The sequence below is a fragment of the Rhipicephalus microplus genome, chromosome X, assembly GCF_043290135.1.
Source record: "Rhipicephalus microplus isolate Deutch F79 chromosome X, USDA_Rmic, whole genome shotgun sequence".
NCBI lineage: Eukaryota > Metazoa > Arthropoda > Arachnida > Ixodida > Ixodidae > Rhipicephalus > Rhipicephalus microplus.
Genome location: NC_134710.1, coordinates 362,384,675 through 362,409,595, shown reverse-complemented (window position 1 = coordinate 362,409,595; position 24,921 = coordinate 362,384,675).

Below are 24,921 nucleotides of genomic sequence, written 5' to 3'. Positions count from 1 at the left end.
CAGAGGGTATACACATATGGCATCATTGGTGCTATACAAATGAGTGTATACTGAAGGATTATATCGACTAAGTACAAGATAACCGCATCCATGGCTTTACTTCTTGCACTACAAATAACGAAAACACAGTTACTATTGCGGACCATGGATACTTTGATTTATGGCAGTAAATGCACACACACGCTGGTACAAGCATGTTAAAAACTTCAGCTCGAGATATTTGCCCAATAACACTACAGAAACCTTTAAATTAAACATCTTCCATCCAAAACTTGAATAATTTTTAATGCAAGCAAAGGAACTGCTGAATAATGCACTGCTAAGAAGTGAAATTGCAGCTGCACAGATTGCTACTGCGTATACAATTCAAACTGCTCCAGACATCACAATGTGCTCTTTCCGCTGTCATGAACTTTGAGCAGAAGAACACAGTCACTGGCAGTTTCTTTCTACTTGTTGGTCTTTTGTGCTCAGTTTGTGGTACACTGTACATGACCATGGAGCACCTGATCCCTTGTCACTGCTTGAACTTAAAAAAACAGATCATTGTTACTACCATGCTAAATGCAAAAGTGCACAGTTGGTAAATATGTGCTCATACTGACAGACGTCGTATTTTCAGAATCCGATAAGAAGTATTCAGAAATAATAAGAAGAAAGGAAGTCTCAACACACACACAAAATGCGAAGACTGAAAATACATTTTATTATGATACAAGAGCAAAACTACAATGTTATAGATGAAGGCCTGAAACTTTTGCCAGGCATAATAAACCAATAAAGCATCTCCTATTTAGACTTCACACTAGGTGCGAGAAGCCGACCACACATGAGTTCACTAGGGAACACAAGCTAGACTGCGTTACATGACAACAGCTAATGTTCATAACTCTAAAGCTATTTAACATAGCCCGCTCACCATGCAGCATAGAGGAGCAAATGGGCGGTCTGAACGACACAAAGCACTTGTGGTTTATGAGTGTGCTTGTTGTCACATCTAATATTCCAAACGAAGAAAACATTTCAAAAGTGCACTTCATTGAAGGAAATAATGCTACGCAACAAACACAACGGGCTCCTACAGGTGCCACCAACACTCACTAATATTATTATTAATATCGGTGTCTTGCCGAATGGATAATGTTGTGTCCTGCACAGAACACGAAAGGAGCACTCCGTGGGTGCTGGCTGCATTGCACTGCTGCTGAAGTATGCTAGCCACAAACAGAAAGATGAGGAGCCATGGCTTTGAGGCACACCGAGTGTCACAATTAGAGATCAACAATGCATACTTTCGTCCGGTACAATTTGTTGCAAAAATAATATTACTATAGAATCATGATCAGCTCGTTCGTGTGAAACACAACATGCCACAGCACTGGGAGAGAAAAAGCTACATCAAGTAAAAGTTCGAGTTACCGGCTCTATGTCGTCTGAAGCTTGTATGATAGGTCTGTCTCCTCCCAAGTTGTAAACAACCAGGCGATTTTCACCCACCTGCTTTTTCCCTCCAGACCACTTGATTCACGAGCGAGTCACAAGCTCGAGAGATCAATACGGAATCAAATATTTGTGCTCGTTCACAAGCACGAGCTTTTCAGCCTCAGACGATTGGAGTTTCTTTCACAAGTGGCAGGCTTTCCACTTTAAACATGCTCAGTTATCTCACAATTTACTTCTAATAATGTTCAATAAGCATATTATGTGACAATATTACAGGTATCTACTGCAAGTAACCATGCTTGGGTTTTCAATTAGGGCACAGTAAGTGGCGTTTACTTAATCGTATGTTTTAAAAGAAAGCTTACTGTGAAACAAGCCATAAGGCAGTTTTGTGCCCTCGAAGATCCCAGGCAGATTACAGTCCTTCCAGATGAGGCTGCCATGCATGCTTCCAGGCCATTTTCAGGTCCGCTGATGAATGATAACAGTCCTAGCAGTGGCATGAGCTTGCGCACTTAGAGAGCACATGTCCTTCACATTTTTGTACAGGAGCACCAAGTCATGAGGAGGCTTGATATGTCAGTGCATGCAACCGATACACCACAGGACCTTAATAAACTAAACTCTGCGACCTGTGAAGGGCCAAAAACAGAATATTTAGAAACAGCCATTAAAAGCACTGACTTCTATTACTTATGTGTTGAAGCTAGTCACTTCGTCAAAGGAATCAAATCTGCTATAATCAAGTTAAAACAAACTGAAGCCACGTATAAGATTTACATATTGCAAATATAGCCGCATATAAGATTTACATGTTGCATATAGGGACCTCCGGCGCGCCTTGACGTAGGACGATATGTTCGTCTTCGTCGAACATATCCTCCTACGTCACGGCGCCCCGGAGGTCCTTATCACCGACAGAGGAACGACATTTACTGATGACCTAACTCAAGCGATCTTGGCATACAGCCAGACGAACCACCGCCGGACGACAGCGTACCACCCACAGACCAACGGCGTCACCGAGCGGCTAAACAAGACGATCGCCGACATGCTGGCAATGTACGTCGATGTCGAACACAAGACGCGGGAAGCCATTCTTTCGTACGTGACCTTCGCATACAACATGGCGGTGCAAGAGACGACGCAGATATCTCCATACAAATTGGTCTATGGAAGGAGCCCGGCAACCACGCTCGATGCCATGCTACCCAACGTCACCGACGAAGAAAACCTCGATGTGAGTGAATACCTTCAGCGCGCCGAAAAAGCCCGACAACTCGCGCGTCTCCGTATCAAGAATCAATAGACGACCGACAGCCGCCGTTACAATCTTCGACGACGCTTCGTGGAATACCAGTCCGGTGAACGTGTTTGGGTGTGGACGCCGATACGCCGACGTGGACTAAGTGAAAAGCTTCTGCGACGGTACTTCGGACCGTACAAGGTGGTTCGACGTCTCGGCCCACTTGATTGCGAGGTTGTCCCGACGGCATCACGAACTCTCAACGACGCCGATCGCGACCTGAAGTCGTCTATGTCGCGCGCCTCAAGGCGTTTCATGTGCGTCAACAAACTGAAACAGTGTTTTTTTGTAATATTGCTGTATCGTAATTTATTCATTCTGCTTTCTTGCATTATTGTTGAACATTCATCTTTAATTAGAGCATCGAGATTATGCCTTTTTCCGAGGGGGGCAATGCCACGTTCTATTCCTCAAGTTTTGTTATCGCCCCAATACACTACACAATTCTCAACGCGAACTACGGCTGCAGTTTTCGAGAAGCTTCAGGACTGTAGTAGATCATTTCGATAAGATCACGCCCACTCCGCGAACTGTACAAATTATTCTGGAACCTACGCCGCCGCCAGCGATAACGCTAGAACATTCGATGGCAAAAGTATAAATGCTGAAGCACTTCGCTTCTTGTCAGTTGTTGATCGACGGCCGAAGCTCCGTTCACCACTATCAGTTCAAGACTGCTACTGTAGTCCGACTTTCTGTTTACTGGGCATAGGTTCGCCCAAATCAACAATTTATTATTCGACTCGCAGTGTGCTCCATTCGTCCACGTGACGACCCCGTGACAATATATAGGTCTTAGTGAAGTATAGTGCTACCACAGCGGTAATCCTCTGAAGAACAAATTTTTCGAAATAACATGAATTCCTCAATTGCCACCTAGCTAATAGAAAATAAGATCATATTAGCTTTCCAACTATCAAATGTGGTAAATCGAAAGGCCCATCTTAATAATCAAACAAGAGCGCGCCTGTATCAAATCACAAAAAACTGTTGATGTATTTGCTACCCTCTTCATAATACAAGTATGTATATAACAGTAGTAGTAAATTTTTCATGCTTGAACTTCACATAGAAAACATTACATCTACTGGACTGAAAAACCTGCACACGTTATAGTACTACGTGAATAGTAACAAATTTAGTTCCGCAAGGCCAACTCACTGATGGCAGCATTTAGTAGCCGTCATTGTCATCAGAGAAAACGTGTACTCTGGGTGCAACAGGCAAATAACTTCTGAATACTGGAATCTGTCGATGACATAGCAATGAAGGGTGGCCAGGCGAACCCGCCCATTGATAAAGTGTGGGAACTGGCAAATAGCCGCTGTTGTCAAGGCTCTAGAGCCGTTCAAAACGATGGCCAGACGAACTTGAAAACCTGTAGTTAGCTGGCACTGGCCTAAAGCTTTAGTCAATGCAAGGCACCGGTAAAATCTTTGCTTTTTCTACGCGCCGGAAGGAAGCTTGAGTTTCACTGGCTCTCACTAGAACATATACCTCTCAAGTTCTTACTGAACACCAGCCTAGGCGTGCTGCCAAAGTAACACGAACCACAACAGAATGTAGCATCTTAATTGCAGCTTCTGTTCGCCACGTCATGGCGCTCGAACTATGATTATCACCAAAAGGAGAAGTGACGAGTTAACAAACAAAAGCGCCAAGCTCCACTACCGCAACTTCGCCGCGAAAACAGTTATCAACGCTGTCTTGATATTTTCGGTCACACGAGCACAGCTTTTTCACGAGTCTTGGAAATGTAAACACAGCACCACTGTTCACAACGAATATCGTTTCTCTCGTGAACACTAGAGTGCTCACAAAAAAAATAAAGGCATACGGACTAACAAGTGGCGAAGCAACAACCAAACACAGCACGTAGTTCATATCTTTCCGTACGTACTTGGGGTCACTTAAGTAACGTTCCAAAACGCTGTCAATACAAAATGTCGCACAGCATCCAAGTGAGAGACTGGAAAGTGTAACGAGCGAACTGTTACCAGCGCGCAAACTCACAATGCAGCCTTCTCGAGTGCTATTTTCCATTGATGCACAAGCGCTAATCTAGTTTAATAAACGCTCTGAGGCACAGGCTTCGCTACGCGTCACTGTACAGCGATACACTGCCGCTGGTTTTCACACAGCTTAATAGCACCAAAAAGGCAGCGGTAATCACAACACACCCAGTCGAAAACTTAAGGAACTCGAACGAGAGACGTTTGTTAAAATTCGCTATGACCGATGCCCTGTTTATGACGCCATGTTGTTTTTGACAACTGCGCAGCACGTAAAAGAACATGGAGTAAGAAAAAACTGTAAAATAGCTCTCAGAAAGTACTTGCACACTTTTCACCGTTACTAAATTTGCTCTTATGTACGAGGGGGATGATATGACGAATACGGCATGCGTGCCACAGGAAAGAAGTGTTTTGGCAACATCAAGGAGTGAGCTGCTGTTGAGGGTATTGCTTCACAATCAATCACAAGCTGCACCTGTCGGCCAAGCCATCGTCTGCTCGCGTTTGTCGTCTGCTTCGATCAGAGTATGCGACGGGGAATTAGCCTTCACAACGCAATTATTCCCAGGTAAAGTGCTCGCTGTGTCACACAAAATGCATTTCAGTGGCTCGCTCTACCTTTGAATGACAATCGTGCGTCAAGTTTAACGGCTGGTAATTGTCGCAGGGACAAACTCAGCCAAGGTTTGCTCCAGAATCATCAAGGTTTGCATATTTCCGGTGTCATGCAAAGTTACTAGGGTCAATTTATCCCGACAGCGTGTCATAATATCACGGTTAATATCGGTTTCTGAACAGTGAAGATGAAAATGCTTGATTGGTTTGTAGTTTCATGCGTAATCACGCCCACCCCTAATAGGCTTTGGTTGCGCGCCGTTCCAGATCGTCCCTAAGTGTATCGACAGCTGTATTTCAGAGATCGCACCCTTTGGGCAGTTACAGACAATCGAAGTACACTAGAGCACAAGCTTTATGAACCACTCACTGAAAAGTTCTTCTCACTTTTATTTCCAACAGCGTACAAGAAATGTGCTCCCATTAACCTCTTTGGTGGTAATTTCCACCAATGAGGCAAGGATCTCGATTCGTACTTTTAATTGGATGAAATGGGGCACAAAACAACATAACAAATAAGGTTTATGATATTCCGTGCCGCGTTCGAATGCACCGACCATTCTCGTAGTGCATTGGTTTTCATCCAACTACAAATCTTTACATCCATAATTTTACGCCATCGACGCCCAATAGGATTCTTCAATTACTGCGACTTCAAACTTATTGGACGACGGTGGTTGTCAATATTATCCACTGCGTACAAGGGAAACAACACACGATATTTAAAGTGCCGAAGTAAATAAAAACGCACCAGCAGTCATCAGGCAGCCCTTCATGGGCGTAAAATAATTCAAAACAAGCCAGGTCCCCTAAGTATACCGCCGAGGCGGCAGGTTGTAAGTAGCCACATACTTCCTATGAGTGGTTTGGATCACTTTTAAGATTTTCTTCTAGCCACGCTGTTTACGCAAATTTCGCTTCATAAATCCACTTACGAGCATTTTTCGGTAATAAGCAAATATAGCAACTACATCACCATCGCTGACAAGTTCCTGGGCAGTCACAGCGCGCTTTACTGCAGCGGCCGATGCGACAACTATGGCCTCTTACGACGTTTTTTTTTTTGTTTCGTAAATCAACCTCCGCAACAAAATTTCTCTTGCGCAAACATTTTCTGATTGATAAGTAGGGTTTAACGTCCCAAAATCACCATATGATAATGAGAGACGCCGAAGTGGAGGGCTCCAGAAATTTCGATCACCTGGGATTCTTTAACGTGCACCCGAATCTCAGCACACGGGCCTACAACATTTTTCCCTCCATCGAAAATGCAGCCACCACAGCCGATATTTGATCCCGCAACCTGCAGGTCAGCAGCTGAGTACCTTAGCCACTAGACCATCACGGCGGGGTGTGCAAAGAATTTTTCGTTAGTGAGTTTTGTGAATACGGCATCAGATCCACTGTGTCCACACACCCAACGTAGCCGTCCCTGTTTTTATTTGTAAATAAAAACCTCAACATCTACGCTGATTAGCTACTCGACACATGCAGTGAGTAGAACTGTTATTGTCAACGCAGACGAACAGACAGCAGCCGACAAAATTAGGTCAAAGTGAGTTCTGAACATGTGGTGTGTCTGAAAATATCTTGTCATTTCTTGTTCTTGTATACGTCCTAAAGCTGCTCGGTATGATCCAATTTAAACCCTAAAGAACTAGCCGCCTTTTCGTAGTTCTGTAGATGTAGGAGTTTTGTGTAAAACTCCTGGGAATATTTGAATAAAAAAATTCCCCTACGAATAAGATATTGTTAATGCAAATTCTACGAGCTCCTATGAACTGTACTATATAAAGCGTCCACCACACACGTTTTTTGTAGGTAGAAGAATAAAATTCCGCAATGTCATGCATCTAGTGACGTGGGAGGAGATAGAAAAGGTAGACACATTCAAAGGTACACTGTGTTAAACAACATTACTGATGGTGACTGCGGTTTTCTGTTGCCGAATGTAAGGAAAAGGTATAATTTTCAACTTGTGAAACAAATGTGCACAAATTCATTTTATGCCGCATAATGTATTATTCTAAGCGGTCACTTTTGTAATATGCGGATAGGATCAAGGTAACTTTTAAACGTTCATCCCCATGAGTCTAGGCAGTAATAGGTGAAAATGAAGACAGAAAAAATAAAGGACTCGGAGAATATTGCTACTAAAATAATTTCCACCAGCCAGTAGCATACTGCAGCCTGATGCTACCTAAGTACATAAAGAAATCATTCGGTTTTTTCAGTGTACCTGGCTGTCGAACACTACGCAGAGATATTTAAATCATTTACATGCTCAAGTTGGCAGTTGTTCAATGTAGATCGAGATGACTCGCAGTTTACATTTCGGTAACAGGAGTGAAAATTAGAGTATTTGGTTTTCTTTGCATTCAGTGTATATTTGTTCACTGTTAAGCACATACAAGTATTTTTTTAGTTCTTCATTAGCTGTATATTCTACATCAGCTATGTTATCAGTGGTAACTATTAAAGCTGTCACATCTGCCTACATTAGCAACTCGGCCGACTTGAGTACACTCTTAGTCAAATTCTGGATAAACTACACGCCTGTAGGCAGGTAATCAAGTAAAATTATCGCCGCTTCTACGCGGCTCCGTAGCCTAGTTCCAAAGAAACCAGCCCAATTCAAAGTTGCCTTCAATATAGCCGGAACAAGGATTAGGCGGAATATTAGGTCAAATTATTCCTGACAGGACTTTTACGTAGACCACCCGGCCCTGACGCAGTGGCGGAAAAAAGAGCATTATTTTACACTTTTGAGAGTGGTTTCTCGCCGATAATGCGGTGGATAACATGACTACAGGTAATCATCTACATTTGGAAAATTAACATGTAAAGCACACACCGCCCTTGAATCGAACTCAGGACCGCATGCACGTGAAGCAATTGCCTTACCCATTGCACCACAGCACCCTCACATGAAGGCGAGTCTTTTTGCGGGGTATATATGTACCAAGTGGCTTTTTGCAAACCGTCAGCGGAACCTTAAACCGTTTTTCTGGCATATGCATCCATTTGATCAGCGAATACTTTGTTGAGCTTCATGAACTCGAGTCAAAAACGGTGAGAACTTTCGGCTCAGACTTCGGTTCGTGGTGCGCTGTTCCTCAAGAACAATTAACGTGTGTTGGTGCATCGTTTTAGTGCTTCCCCGTGAACCGTGGGTTTACGCTCACCTAAATTTGTGGACGAGGCTGTGTTCGGCTGTGGAAACCTACGTATGTTTCTCGCACGTGCGTGTGCTGTAAGCAGTTTCACTGAGTTTTGTTCGGAGGTATACGCCTGTCAGTGACAACAGCCTATTCTCAGCTGTTTGAAGACAATGCGCTTTCGAATGTTAACTTTGCATGGAAATTTTAGCGTGCCCACTGTAACATTTGCATTTCGTACGTGCGAACTGCCACGAGCTGGACGCAGAGCAGCAGTGCTTTTTTAGTATTTCAACGGTTAGGTATTTCTGCAGTTAGAATTCAGGTGCAATATTTCGCAATATAAAGTGCTTTTTACTCATTTTCAGTCTTTAACTGATCCTATTCATGAGGAGTGACAACTCTTACCTATATTCAGCATCATACCGCTGTTCAAGTGAATCCCGAAATGGGCGCCAAGGTCAAGCATGACGTACACAAATTAGCGACGTACGGGTTGGTCTCCCTCCAAATAAATAATGATTCTGCACACATCCTTTGCGAACGTACGCGTGCAGTTGGGGTCAAGAAATAGTGCAGAACCAACCTCGAAATCTTTATTGCTAGTGCATGCAGTTGATGTTTAGAAAATGTTTTTTTATAGCTGGTACATTATCTCCACAGCAGTGCACAGGTTGTCTTGGTCGTAGTTCACTGTTACAAATCCATGCTGGAATATGAAAACTGTACTTGATATTCAAAAGAGTGAGCAAATGTTGGGGACATACACACTCCTGCTGACTTTTGCGCCTAACTTCTGAGTTCTGTACTTGATGTTCATCATCAAATTACGCAACCATTAATCAAACATCGACCAGTTGATTTTCAATTTTGATATTTCTCCTTCTCACTACCTTCGGTTTGTTTCTTTTTGCCATGCTGTCCTAAAATAATCAGCTCAACTTGTTTCGTAGAACACGAGCATCAACATACATAGGCCAGTGTTTCAGTAAGCGGTCACGCAGGCACTAGTACTTTTTTATTTAGTGCATGACACAATGTCATACCTCGACAACTGATAAACGGAAAGTTGTTAGTACTCTTTCATTCAAACCGCAAGGGTAACACTGGGACTGCACATCCGAGTGTTTGCGCAAATTCAGGGAGATGCATCATATCTTAAATAAAGTGTGCCGTGAGGCACTGGAAAATGTTTCCGTCCCAGGCCATCTTGTAGAAAAACTACCATCACAAAACAGTGGGACGAAACAGCGACGCACAAATGTCACGGCATGCAGGTGACGGTGAACGTGATGCAGGCGCCGCGCTGAGCTGACGAGGTGTCGGCAAAGAAGGGGAGGGGCGTTTTTTTTTTTAGCGTGTCGCTGAACGGTTCTGCGTAAGTTGATGCCAGCTCCTAGCACCGGGCTGGCACGACAGAGACGGCGGCTCTCCTTTCTTTCTTTTTTTTTGCTTTCTTGCACTTGCTCTTACCGGCCATAGCCATTACTTCCGCGCCGCGCGGCTGTCGCGGGTATTATTCCTTGGCTCTCTATAGACAGGATTCTAGTCATTACGCAGGAGCGCGCCGCCTATATGCCACTTGTTATTCGGCACCTGACTGAGAGCGTATGCATGGCAAATAATTTACATATAGTGAGAAGAAAAGTGGCGCCAGGACTGACCCCTGCAGTACCTCTGTCTTTATGCCCGGCCACGGTGGTCTAGTGGCTAAGGTACTCGGCTGCTGACCCGCAGGTCGCGGGATCAAATCCCGGCTGTGGCGGCTGTATTTCCGATGGAGGCGGAAGTGTTGTAGGCCCGTGTACTAAGATTTGGGTGCACGTTAAAGAACCCCAGGTAGCCAAAATTTCCGTAGCCCTCCACTACGGCGTCTCTCATATTAAAATAGTGGTTTTGGGACGTTACATCCCACAAATCAATCAAATCAACGCCTGTCTTTATGTTTAATGATGACGACAAAAGATCTTGCATGCTGGCCATTTTAAGACGTCCATCAATGTAGTTACTAAATAGGGTAAAACTTTGCCACGGAATTCATCGTGTTTTATTTCATAAGCAGAATATTATGGCTGATGGTATCAAATATCTTTTTTAGGTCAGTGAAGAAAACTGTCGCAAGAAGGTTGTTGTAAAGTGTTGAGCTAATCTTCTGTGATAACGATAACACAACTGTCGATGTAGAATGGTGTGATCTAAATCCATGTTACTCCGGGCAAAAAGCATTATATTTTTCTAGGATTAGGCGCATTCGTTTTCCAAGAATCTTTTCAAATATGGTGTTCATAATGCTGAACACAGATTTGGGCCGATGGCTTGGGAAATCACAGCGATAGCCCTCTTTGTATACCGATACAACTTTAGCTTTTTTTAAACAGGATGGGTACGTCGATGTACACAAGCAATGATTATTTACGTGACACAAGGTGGAACTCAAAATATCAATGTTATCTTTCACTAAGCGAGCAGTAATACGATCTATACCACTGGCTTTGTGAGTGCATATACTGGCAACAGTGTCGTGAATTTCATCCGCGCTGATCTAGTGAAGAACAAACATATTTCACAAGGAGGTTGAAAAACATTTCACTTCTCTACGAGGGTATTTCACAGCTAAGGTTGAACCAATTTCAGTAAAGAATAAAATAATTTTATCAAGTATACGCGCATCCACTACATCAGGTCATACACACTCTGTTGGTTCCTTACCAACAACTTCTTTTACAATTTGCCAGGTTTTCTTTGAATCGTTTTGTGCTTGGAAATTTAGTCGAAAATAATATACATTTTTTGTTGCTTCATGAAATTCATGGATTGGTTTCTTAACTGTTTGAATTGCCCTAATATTATTTATTTTCTTTGTGCTCTCTCCACTTGTGGTTCTAGAACTCTTTCTTCTTCAGTAATGCAAGGATCTCTGTTGTCATCGAAGGAGTTAGCGGGGTGTTATATGAGCGTGCGGGCACGTTTCAACGACTGCATTCAATGGCATAGCGAAGAGCTTTTGTTAGGTTCTCTTATTCAGTGTTGGCGTCATCGTAATACAGTATTTTAATTTCGATAAAGAGAATGTGATTCCGTAATAAGTTGTAATTTATTTTGCTTGCATTGCTGAAAATCGTACATTCATGTTTGGAGTTTTCCTAATGGAAACAAATGTAGAAAGGTGATCTGGTATCGGTTCATTGTAAACACCAGCATTCACTTTCGATGATACCATAGTTAAGAAGTGATCAATTGTTGTTGCCGATGTACTGGTTACTCTCTTAGGGGTATGTATAAGATTGCGAAAATTGAATGAACTAACCAATTGTGTGTATTGAGTGTAACTATAGTTTTTGGTGTCTGTATTCATATTCCCAACGATGACGGCTCGGTTTTGGTACTTAGTTGAAAGACAGAAACGCATTTTTTCCATCCTATCGAGAAAATGCGCTGCGTTGGGATTCGATGGACGGTAAACCACGCTGATTATACCAAAACAGTGCAGTCTGATAAAAAGTGCTTTCAAATAGGGAGACCTGGGGTTCAGGAAAGATATAACTGTATATGCACAGCTTTTTTTACAAAAAGCGCCACTCCGCCACCACGTGAACATGTCTCGCTGATGTGATATGGTTTCGTATCCGGGAATGTTAACATTCTCTCCTTTTTTAACCATGTTTCTGTAGTTGCTAGCTCATCGAAGTGGTTTTTATGTTTAGATAAGAAAGCAAGAAGCAAATTTAGGTTTTTATTTTACTGCCAAAATTACAGTGAAATATGCTAGTGCATGTCTTATTGATCAGTCCATCTACTTCAGGTATCGTGACAGCCATTTCTACGAAAATTCTTGCGGCAGACAATCAAAAAGAGAAGCTACACTAGTTTCGCGAGATCATCTTCGCATGCAACGTGAACTACCTTCGAGCTCTCAGACTTCCTAGCAAAGATTTTTCTTTCGGAAACCCAGACGGATCTCCAGTTCTTACCTTTCTTTCTCTATATAGCCTTACCTAATACAACCTTATTTTCAACACACAGATGTTCGTTCACGAACACGTGTTGATTTGTACTGAAATCAAGAGTTGACGTGTCAAGCCTGTTATTTCTTGCTGACTTTATTATAAGATCACGTTTGAAGCGAGACAAGAACTTAACGACAATGTTTGGAACGTTGTTTGCCTTCGTCAGCACTGTGTGAACAACTTCAAAATCCTGGCGCTGACCTCAACACGCAGACAGTTGGCCATTTTTTCAACAATCTCCACTAGGTTTTCCTTTTCTACATAGGGAATGCCTTTCAGTTCAATGTTGTTTCGTCTCGAGTATTGCTGTAGATCTATAGGCTATTTTCGTGTATTTCTTCATTCTTTATTAATATCCATGTTTTCTTTATGACACTTGATGTTTCGAGTTCTGGACTCATTCAATTCCTTACGCAGCGACTTTCTTTCAGTCTTTGGTTCATCAAAGCTGTCACTCGTGAAGCTTACTGATGCCCTCATTGATCGATATGCGGGATTTAACGTCCCAAAATCACCGTATGATTATGAGAGATGCCGTAGTGGAGGGCTCCGGAAATGCCGACCACCTGGGGTTCTTTACCCTGCACCCAAATCTGCGCACAAGGGCCTACAACATTTCCGCCTCCATCGTAAATGCAGCCGCCGCAGCCGGGATCTTACAGATGCCCTGATGGATATCAAGTCCGCCTTGATAGCATTGTGCAATGATTCAATAGTGTTCACGTCTGTTTTGATAGAGAGAGAACGTCGAGAAGCTTCGTGTTCATTTTTTGCATTGTATTGCCTATTTCTTTCCCAGTACTTGGTGGTTTTTCACCTAAGGCACTGGCGAAGTTCATCAGGGCATTTATTTTTTTTTGCGGCTCACACTTTCTTCACAAATAGCAACAACCCAATGACAGTGTCATAAAACAAGTGCAAGTTCAGGGCGAATTGGCAGCCTCGAGTGCATTAGATTTATGCTGAGTTACACGAATGATCAGAATCCTACCTGCGATGTGTAGAATACATGGTTAGTCGCCCCGCAGCGGTGGTCTAGTGGCTAAGGTACTCGGCTGCTGACCCGCAGGTCGCGGGATCGAATCCCAGCTGCGGCGGCTGCATTTTCAATGTAGGTAGAAAATTTGTAGGCCCGTGTGCTCAGATTTGGGTGGACGTTAAAGAAGCCCAAGTAGTCGAAATTTCCGGAGCCCTCCACTACGGCGTCTCTCATAATCATGTGGTGGTTTCGGGACGTTAAACCCCAGATATTAAATCAATACATGGTTAGTCAGTCAACCAACGTCGGCGGCCCGATCCGCTCTGAATGATTTCTGTCCAGGGTTACCTCTTTATAGAGCTGATGGGGGCGTGCCCAGCAGCCTGCAGTGTCAATGTCGACGCCTCGTGATCCGAAGCAGTCGGCACTTGCAGGAACAGAGGCACTGGTGCGCCTGCGCGTACTACAGTTGATGGTTTTGCGTTGCCGCAAAATGACGAGCCGGGTAATCCGATGCTTGCGGTTTTTGTTCTTGTGATGTGTAGAATAAACGGTTAGTCAGTCCAACCAATGTCGGCGGCCCGATCTGCTCTGAATGAACTGAATGGACTTCAACGCAGATATAGGTTATTTATAAGGTGAACTATTGCTGTTTGCAGCGAAAATACTCTATCGAGAAAAGTATTGTTGAGGTGATCTCCACTAAAATGTGCGTGTAGTTGTTGAGGCTATCTAAGGAAACCAGCAACAATGAGACACATGTCGAAGACTATACTTCACCTCAGGCTACCCATATCAAAATGTTATCTTGTCACCGGTATAGGATGGTGGGTTCTGGGATTCGCTTTTGAGGCATATCCCACAATCTAATCATTTTAAATCCTAATTAAATATCCTACGATGACCGAAATGCGAAATGAATATTTTGTGCGTACGCTTTATGTCACTATTTTTATGTTATATGCGCAAATGCTGGGGTAACGTACGGTTGCTCCCCGATACCATATCTAGAGCTCCGCCCAGTCGCGATGTTTCACGTCCTATAGATGCGTGAAAGTTTTTCATGCCGATCACCTATGCCACCAACGCTGAGGGCGATTGCGGCGCCAGTCAAAGATAGAACGGGTGCCGAGGAGCTGCGCTCTAAAAGCAGCAATTAAGGTCACACCACACGTATCTGAAAAATGTTACCCTAAGTGTGTTGCCCTTACATGACGATAGTCATAGCACGAGAACAGAACGAATACACAGAGACAAGAAGGACACGAAGGAATCGAGCGCTAACTTCCAACTGAGCTTATTGCGCAGAGCGCGAAAATATGTAGAGGAGACAGTAAACTATGTGGCACAAAGAGCGATACATTAGTAAAAGAAAAAAAACAAAAACACAAAAAAGGCTAAGAAAAGTTTACAAGGGAACGAAGTCAAAACGTAAAAGTAATATAACTACTTGCGCGCACCTCAACCTTCGAGGCACCGTAGTTCCTTCTCGGCATCCCGGCTGCGGCGGCTGCATTTCCGATGGAGGCGGAAATGTTGTAGGCCCGTGTGCTCAGATTTGGGTGCACGTTAAAGAACCCCAGGTGGTCGAAATTTCCGGAGCCCTCCACTACGGCGTCCCTCATAATCATATAGTGGTTTTGGGACGTTAAACCCCACATATCATCAGTTCCTTCTCGGAAAGGACACGGAGGGCTTCTTAATGCATGGCACCTGTTCGCGTGACATCTGCGTGGCCTCGGCGTTGACTCGAATGCGATCATCCCGGTGCTTGTACGGCGTCACTGTGTCCTTGAAAAGGGGCACACAGTTGCACTCAGTGCAGTGCTTGATTGATTGATATGTGGGGTTTAACGTCCCAAAACCACCATATGATTATGAGAGACGCCGTAGTGGAGGGCTCCGGAAATTTCGACCATCTGGGGTTCTTTAACGTGCACCCAAATCTGAGCACACGGGCCTACAACATTTCCGCCTCCATCGGAAATGCAGCCGCCGCAGCCGGGATTCGAACCCGCGACCTGCGGGTCAGTAGCCGAGTACCTTAGCCACTAGACCACCGCGGCGGGGCACTCAGTGCAGTGCTGAGCAAGAAAATCATCATTCTCGTTTCTAACAATGTTAGAGTGTTCTCTGAGTCGATCGTTCAGACACTTAAAAATGTGGCAGCATGGGCTAGTTGGTATGGCATGACGATAGTTATAGCGCGAGAACAAAATGATGACACAGAGACAAGAAGGACACGACGTGTCTTCCGTGTCCTTCTTGTCTCTGTGTCATCGTTTTGTTCTCGCGCTATAACTATCGTTCAGACACCTTCTGGTTGTTGCGACATAACAAGCACCACTTGAAATGGGGGTCCTATAGACAACTTCCCGGAGCATGCCGCATACCTGTTTCTATGCTGAGCTTCCTTGAGCGTTTCGGTGCGCGCAAGTAGTTATATTATTTTTACTTTTCTGTTTCGTTTCCCTATAGACTTTTCTTTACCTTTTTCTGTGCTTTTTTTTGCTTATTCATGTATTGCTCTTTGTGCCACATGGTTTTTGTCGCATGGTTTACTGTCTCCTCTAGTTGTTTGCGCCCTCTGGCAATAAACTCAGTTGGAAGTTAGTGCTCGTGTCCTTCGTGCCCTTCTTGTCGCTGTGTCGTCGTTCTGTTCTCGCGCTGTAACTATCATGTCATACCAAATAGCACAAGCTGCCACACTTCTAAGTTACCTTTACAGTTTCGAAATGATATCCAGCACATTACAAGATATCTAAAAATGTAACGCGTTGACACCAACACCGCGAAACTGGCTTCTGAAGTTTGAAGTTTCAAGTTTATTATTTCAAAGTTGCATCTCATCTTTGAAAATGGCTATCTTCTTTAATCCACTTGTGGTGATGATGCGTGTCCGCTTATTCAGGATGAACCACCCCTCGCCACTTTAATGTAGTAATCATTTTGGAGCACTATGAAACGCATCCTAGGTTTGTAGAATGAATCGTATCCTTTCACGCAGACATTTATTACTTGACAATCATAGAAGTGGTGCCTCTGCAGTGCAGAACGCTTTAGATCATCCGTGTCACTTGAGTGGAGGCAAAAGGAAGAACCCTTTGTGTACCTTATATCAAATGCGGGTTTTCAGGGCTAGTTGTCAGAGACGATCACTTTCGGTGACAGTGTCGCTTTGCGTGACGTGACATCTCGCTTGTCCAATGAATGAATTGACTGTCTTGCCCGTTTCCGCTCATCCAGCCCATCAGCGCCCACTTTTATTCAGAAAAGCTGTCGTCTCAGTATCCGCCTCGTTGTGTATAAACATGGTGCTAGCTTTTCTGAGATGAGAGTTGTCATCTGAAATACCCCTCACGCAAGATTTGATATGTGTGCCATATAAAGACAACCACTGCATGCTCAACTGGACCGTTCAGAGTTATGTGATAAATCCTCTCTGAACCGAGAATATTGATATACCTTCTTGAAAAAAGTTGTACAAGCCTGCAGCGTCTTGATGTCTTTTTTATTGGCGAAATTTTATCTTCTCTGGACGTTTACACTTTTTCTAGACTAATCCTGAAATTTATCGTTGATATTTTGTCACAGGTCTGTGTCAAAAACGACTCATCGTTATTTCATCGAGTATAATTCTGTTCACCAGACCTTAAATTTGTAAGACACGATGAAAGTTTTCTGCAGACTTTTGCTTACCTGAGAAGCTGCTTTTTGCAGTGGTTTTCGAATGTCTGCCCCTATAGCACTACTCACTGAAATATTCTATAATTTCTCGATCAGACGGCGACTATATTACCTCCTTGTGCAATATCTATCACGCCCCGCCGCAATGGTCCAGTGGCTAAGGTACTCGGCTGCTGACCCGCAGGTCGCGGGATCAAATCTCGGCTGCGGCGGCTGCATTTCCGATAGAGGCGCAAATGTTGTAGGCCCGTGTTCTCAGATTTGGGTGCACGTTAAAGAACCACAGGTAGTCAAATTTCCGGGGCCCTCCACTACGGCGTCTCTCATTATCATATGGTGATTTTGGGACGTTAAACCCTACATATCAATCAGAAAATGTTTGCGCAAGAGAAATTTTGTTGCGGAGGTTGATTTACGAAACAAAAAAAAAACGTCGTAAGAAGCCATAGTTGTCGCATCGGCCGCTGCAGTAAAGCGCGCTGTGACTGCCCAGGAAGTTGTCAGCGATGGTGATGTAGTTGCTATATTTGCTTATTACCGAAAATGCTCGTAAGTGGATTTATCAAGCGAAAATTTGCGTAAACAGCGTGGCTAGGATCTCGATGCTAATTTTAGCGGCATCCCCCTATCTGCCGATTGCAGAAAGTGGAGAAAAGCGGCTGATTAATTCAAGCATTTAATCACGTCTGTTAACATAATTTATAAAAGCTGCAGTAATACTTATCAAAGATTATATTATGTCGCTCCCATGTTTTCCGTGTGCCTGCAAAATCACCGCGATTGTGCACATGTCAATTTTGGCACATCCTGCTGCCTGCCGTTCACCACAATCGTCTTTCCTTCCGGATATAACACACTTTTACAACTTAGAGGCTAAGAGATTGACATAAAGAACATTTCAAGGTAGCTACGTTACGATGAATGCCGTATTTTATGACATTACTCTCAGCAGAGCGCAAAGAGCTGAGTAACTCTCTTTGTGGCAATAAAGCTTATGAAATATCTGCAGATCTGTTTGAATTTATTAGATATATTGGTTCTTTAAGAAAGACGTACAGCAAATCCTAACACTTTGGCGTCGTCATTTGGTCACTGTAGTCATTCTATTCAAGAGCTTTTTGACACATATTTGTGCATCAAAGCGAACACTGAGAAGCACATTTATAGCGACAATGTACACCAAACTAAGAGCTTTTTTTGACTGGTTCGACGGGGTTGAAGTCTGCTCCTCCTGCACATCCTTCCCCCTCAAAATTTCTCTTGGCTTTGCCCTGCTATTTTTTTTTCTAAATGATATTGCCTGGTACATGTTTACGATGTGAACCGAAGGTTTCTTTTTCCTTACCTCACAGTAAAGAACGTAGATAGCGACGACATATACAGCAATCACCGCGAAAAGACGTTCGTTCTGGATTCGATTCATAGAGAGGACGAATTTTTGTCAGCTTAGGTTTCTGAAATATATTATTGATATCCTCTATAGCTTTCTATGGCTGATGGTTGCTACTTATGCTACTGATGGGTGCACAGCTTAGCAACGATCATTGTTGATCGCGATCAAGAAATCAGACCCGTTGTCGTTCTGTTCTCGCGATATAACTATCGTCATGTCACACCAACTAGCCCAAACTGCTACACTTCTAAATCAACCTTTCTGACGCGGAAAAGTGCTCGTGTGACACTGATGCAAGCTACTGTATGCAACCAAAAATCATAAATGTGTCATTATTGCGTTCATTTACTTTTAATATCTCAATTTATGTAATGTATACGATGCATGCACTAAATAATGTAAAATAATATGAACTATTCTATCCTCAGAATCATTTTTAGGTTGCTCTGTGTGATTATGTCTACAAAAACTTGGCCCTTTCAAAGAGTGGCAGCCCCTTGTTCGTTTAAACAGCGGTTTCACCATGTTTCCCCGGGCCACCAGTTTTGCCGTAACCTCTTCCGTCGCGTCTGTTATCATGGCCTCCTGCGTTTGGCTCAAGTCAGCGTTACTATATTTGTACAAGTTTCTTCGTTTTATAGCTATAATATAATTTTACTCTAATTATTCTGTGAGGAGAACAAGTATGATTCTATTATGGCTGTCGACACAACAGCCGCCTGTGAAGCGTATCCCTATCAACGTGGTGACATGCGGCACAACTATTCATTTGCTTTAACCACTTGCAAATAATTGAAAGGTGAAGAAATGAATGCTACTTTGTTAATACCTGTGTAACCAATTTCAACACTCGAATGCTAACCACTCAAATGTTGACCATAACCTGAATGACTTAATGTTTAAAAATTAACAGATCGAAATAACCCCCTGAAAGACTACTTCAAAGTGCTACGCTGTCGTCAGAGACACCTACAATCCCTCCTATAGATTCGGAAACGCCTTGTCACTGTTGTTTGTATGCTATAAAGGTTTCATGGAGTCTATCCTGAAGACAGCATTCAATCTGACCCATGTAGCACCTGCTGCATGTCAGTGATTGTGTACATCATGCCTTTAACACAGGTTGCATACGTCTGCCTGTGATGAGTGCGGCAGTGTTTCCTTCCTCTCATCTGATCGATGAATCTGCGTAGGCCAGAAAGTTTCGGGAGCCATAAGTACTACTTCAACTCCAGCACTTTCTCCCTGTTTTCCAGTAGAGTTTGTGAGAAACACTGTGCATGCTGTTCACGACAGCCGTCTTCTTTTCTTGCAGCCCTTCAGATGGTCTGTAGCTCTTTTCTACGCCTAGGATACCTCGCATGCCTAAGCAAATCCTCAGCTAGAGGCAACTCGTCTTGAGTTGAACCTGCAATATGAAGTCTAGACACTTACTTGGAAATTGCTTCTACCACCTTCTGTTAAAGTGATCCACACAGAGCACTCTGCAAGGCCATGTGCATGGCCGCCCTCTTGGCTCTATTTGTGTGCCCCAATGAGAAAGGCAGCAGTGGCTTCCATGGACGAAACTTATACCGCTCCTAGGTATTCTATGCAGTCACCCTTGAGGAAGAACCCAAGTCAGTTTCGAAACATAGGGTTTCTTCAAAACTTTTGGTTGGAGTCTAAATCATCTCCCAGTTTCATCTCCCTACAGAATCATCTCCCGACAGAAGTTTGTCTGGTTTTCCCCCATTCACCTCCAACCTGTGCACCATTTTCTAAAAAGCTTTGGTAAGCGCAGGGATTCGACTGTGAAACATTCGGGAATCTCATGTGTTGCCACAAGATGCTGGAGCTTGTGCTGCAAAACCTTCATACTGGTCTTGACAACCCAATTGCAGTCCACAGATTCTACCAAGCAGTAAAAACTTATCCACATAGCAGGAGATTGTACAGCACTGAAACCTAGCAATCTGTTATTATTGTTTCCTTAAATACTGGTCTAGTGCAGGTCTCTAAAAATTGATACAATGCTCGATTCAATACTAATACCCTTACCCTGCCGTCACAAATACACCTTTATGACCTAGCCAGGAAAGGTATACTCAAGTAACAGCGTGAGAATTACTTCCAAACACCTGCCAGTGACATTCAACACTTTCCAGGAAAGAATACTGCTCAAAAAAATTTGATAGCATCCTTGACACAGAGCAGTGGATCCTTTGCGCTGGCAGGCTGTTTATATTTGGTTATTCATTGGATTAATTTTTAATTACTTGAACTTGACCTATGCTGAAAGAAACAAATGTTAATAAAAGGTTGATGACTTCTAGTGCTGTAAGATCCTCCTGCTTTGCGGATGATTTTTGGTGTTTCATTAGACATAATCAATAGGCTGGGAGTAGAACGTCGTGTCCGGTTTGAAGCTTTTTTGGGATGTGATCCAACTTCTTGATATAGCGTAGCTACTTCTTGAATGAGGCACGATTAAATTCTCGAACTTAAGGTGGTTTCTCAGAGAATAACACTCATATTGGTGGTATGAACCTTGTGCTTGGAAGCCATCGCTGCTTTTGTGTCGCAGTATTCAAAAGGGGCTAAAAGGCGGAACATGCACTTGTCTTTGCAGAATGCTCAGTGGCAATCGACTCATCTCAAACAAGGTCGATGATGCATTCTCCGAGTAAACATCCCATTTTACGATTTCGGGTTTCACTCAAGATGTGTTGTTGGTGGCTGTGAGTTTGCTTACGTATGTGATGGATCCTAGGCGTGAAGAAGAGTGGCTGGCCACATCGAAGGCCCAAGAGAGGAATAAGGCAACCTTGTACATTACATACACAGTGTCTTTCGCAGACTCAAGGAGGTAGGGAGAAAGTGTTGAAGTGCAGGCAGTGTACTTTGTTTCCTGTGCAGAACCACCTCTTGAATGAACTAAAAAGGCTGTAGCTCTGATAACAGGCAGAAGTGTGACATGTTTTAAACACATGGTGAACTCAATCCTTTTACCAAGAAAAATAATCCCCTAAAATTTTCTTTTGTTCAATCGTAGCAAGGGTCTCGTTCCTGTAGACCTAATGCTTTAGTTAGTGTAGGGGTGCTTATTGTCAGCTACTAACGCGTAGAAAGATTACGTGCTACAAACCGTGCCCACTAACACTCCTAGGTTTACGTGCTCGGAAACACTCGACAATGTCGACAAGAGGACAGTCATTGCTTTAGCTGATTGATAAGAGCATCGAATGCATTACTCGAAGGTTGTAGGTTCAGTCTTTGACGGTGGAAAGTTGTGTGTTTGTCCTCCTTAATTTCTGAACAATTTTATCGTAATTGCTGTACTATAGTCAATAAGCTGCTAATAACATCTCCTATAATTTTCGTGTGCTTATTGTCTGTTTACATTGAAAGACTGTATACACATCTGCACTGCTTTGTAATAAATTTCAGTTAGAAGATGGTGCTGCATCTTTGTATCTTTTTTCCCTCCAATTGCATTTGCTCGGAGCAGCCTTTGCAGCCGAGTTAACTTGTCGGATAGATATGCAGGGGCATAGTTATTGTCTTAAAAATATCAAGTGATATATGCTGTAACAAACTAAAAGTCAACTTTACAGTGCTTGTCATACGATTACTTGCAGAACACCCCCTTGGTTTTTGTCTAAACAACCCTCTGCCTTCTACATCATAAGTTTGTGTTGGCTTCTACCACCCTTGCAAGTGCTCTCCTAGCAGACTTCTTCAAATGAAGAGGAGGTAGACTTGCGTGGGAGCACAAAGGCTAATGTACTTGCTTTGGCTGCGCATTTTTATGGGTCATGTTTATTTAGATCTCAGAGGCAATTATCGCTGCACACAGAAAGCCTTCAGTGCACGCCCATACCGTCGCCTTTCACCAATCGGATTTTCTTCACACAGCCTGACACTGTATTGATCTGCCCACCAAAGTTGCTACCATCATCGACACCCAAGCATTCAAGCGGCTTATCGAAACCATCCCATCTTAACTACCCTTATATGATAACCTTTATATACCTCCTATTCCCTTATGTAATATCCCAACTGGTACCTTTGAGGTAATAAAATGAAATAATGAACGATGACGCAAACGAATGAAGGCCGTTTTGATTCCCCAGTTCTAAACTCTGTATTAGGTCGCGCTGGTCTATTTAAGAATGAGAAGTGCTTGTGTACAATTACGTGGAACTACTGAGTGCGTTTTTCAGATCATGACCTTCTCTTTCTGCAGGAGTGGTAGGCGCTAAAGCAAATAAACTCAAATCAAACAAACCACAATTCAGAAAGAATATAGTTATTCGGCTTTTAGTGTTGGGGCCCTCTAACACTTCTCACAACCTTTTAGTTTCACGTGTTTTTTTAGCTGGTTGCCTACACTGAAGGCTTAAGGGATAAGTGCCGCAAGAACAGCAACAATACCGGCACGCAGTGCAAAGGTATTCAGCTAAGAGATATGAAAATACAATGAAATTGATGCTTAACCTCCACTCAATTGTGCAGCCTCCACTGACCGTGTTTCCTTCGCCCTGTACCCTCGAAAGGATGCCTAACGAAATGAACTGCAAGCCCTACCTTGCAGGAACGTTGCATGACATATCGCCTGTTATCTCCAACGTATTAAGGACGCTGTTGAGTTTGTAACAAATACTGTGGTGCTTGAAGAAGAGATGTCACGTTCGAAACGGGGCAGCTCTTGAATGGTTCTATATTGATTTGTAGCTTTACTGATCTTTTGCTTTGAAATGGCGTCTGTATATCAACGCTGTTTTATTTTTTTATTTTAGTTTTTTCTTTCAACCATGCCTGGAGCATCCCGGTGCATTTCCTCCAACAGCGTAACATTTAGCGCTTTGTTTGACCAGCTTTGCCGCTTTCAAGCAGAAAAATTCGAAGAGCTTTATTTTATTCTGCATTCAGTGAAAAACCATGCCAAAAAAGAAATGCGATAGTATTCCCTACTTTCATGCAATTCCACTTTAACCATTCAGGTTACAATTTTCCAATGACAGGTCAGCGCTTTCCACTATCATTTTCGCTCGCAATAGTTTTGGCGAGCACCATTATGAGTTATGCTGTCAGCAATGATACCTTCAAGCGTTCGAGGGCCTCTTCAGGTAAACGGTTCGGGGCAACGGCACTAAAACTCTCTATATATTCTCACACTGGCAATAGTTCTACAAGCCTATAAGGTCCCCTAATAAAATAGCCTGTAATGATTGTTTTGAGACAGTTTTTGAAACTGGTTCAGTTATACGTACCTTGTACGAGTTTTCGCGTAAATGGGTTAACAGTAGTAACATGCATACTTACCTACGCACTAGGGTCGTCTTATACGAGGATGCATGCACATTCAAACGCTATAAACGAACGCCTACAATTAGACAACAAGAAAATACGTATGTCTCTTGCTGCGACAATACACCGCAGTACTTCAGAAGCATGTTCTTGTTTCAGAAAGCATCCACACACGTGTCATTGCAACATTTCTATCTTAGACGCTTCAGAACACATTTACTTCATTGGATTCACATTTTAATATTACCCCTCGGCAAAGGTGACGTCATACAATGCCAGCTAGCACAGAGAACTCACGGAGCTCGGTCATGTTCGCCCAATAACATGCTTTTGCCGCATATTGTTACGCCTTCGAGTCCACACCGAACGTCGATGGCTCTGCAAAAGGCAATCTGTGTCAAGGCCAGCGATCGAGCCCACCTGACGCGATACTCTCAACGACGTTATCAAGCGGCGGCGCCGGTCTGCCACCTGCCACGCAACGCACCGCGAGATCCCTCAGCCCGCGAGCCCGCTGAAGCTATCGGTGCCTTCCAGTTTGGCGAGTCTTGCGTAATGTGTGGCAACATTCCTCATCCTTGGTGCAACCACGCGTAGCGGCGGGCCCCATTGGAGGATTCCGACATCATGGCCAGCGGCGCTTCTGGTTGGACATTTGGTTACTCAAAGGATCCACCACCCGGTGCCTATAAAAAAACCCTGCGGCGCATCGTCAGCAGTAGATCCATATGTCAGTGAATCTTCACGTTGCTTCGAGCCCCTTTCGCTGTCGGTGCACCCAGTGGCCTTAGCAGCAGCGAGTTCCGTGGCGCCCATTGTAACCTCGTCGACGGTGAGGCTTCGAAACAGTGGTTGGCAGCTGCGGGATCGGCGTCAGCGACATAAATGCGGTGAGTGCCTGATGTTTTCCCCTCAGTTGACCAGACCACTCTAGCACAGGTTAAAGTAGTTTAGAAAAGGGCTGTGCCAAGCATTAGAGCTAGCTTTGATCGTCTCAAGCCAAGTCGAAGCGCTTTGAAACCAAAC